The sequence below is a fragment of the Diachasma alloeum genome, unplaced genomic scaffold (genome assembly GCF_001412515.2).
Source record: "Diachasma alloeum isolate Michigan unplaced genomic scaffold, Dall2.0 Dall_scaffold_00210, whole genome shotgun sequence".
Taxonomy (NCBI): domain Eukaryota; kingdom Metazoa; phylum Arthropoda; class Insecta; order Hymenoptera; family Braconidae; genus Diachasma; species Diachasma alloeum.
Window position 1 is genome coordinate 2,085,048 of NW_021680375.1, and position 280 is coordinate 2,085,327.

Below are 280 nucleotides of genomic sequence, written 5' to 3' on the forward strand. Positions count from 1 at the left end.
AAATTGATGATACTTGAGTACTCAAAAAAAAATCACGAGTGATGTTATCTAATTAACGGCTACAATATTTAACCGTAATAAAATATTACAAATTTGGCTATCCCTGCTATGGATTTCCAGAAAAAATTCTAAATAACTTAATTCATAGGGACAATCTTAAGAAAAACATGTTTTCTAGAAATATACCCCAAATTTGAACGATTCCAAAGCTTCCATTCGGAGGCAAAAATAACATTCCACTTTACGAGAAAATCAAACTTTTAAATATTCCCTAACTGAA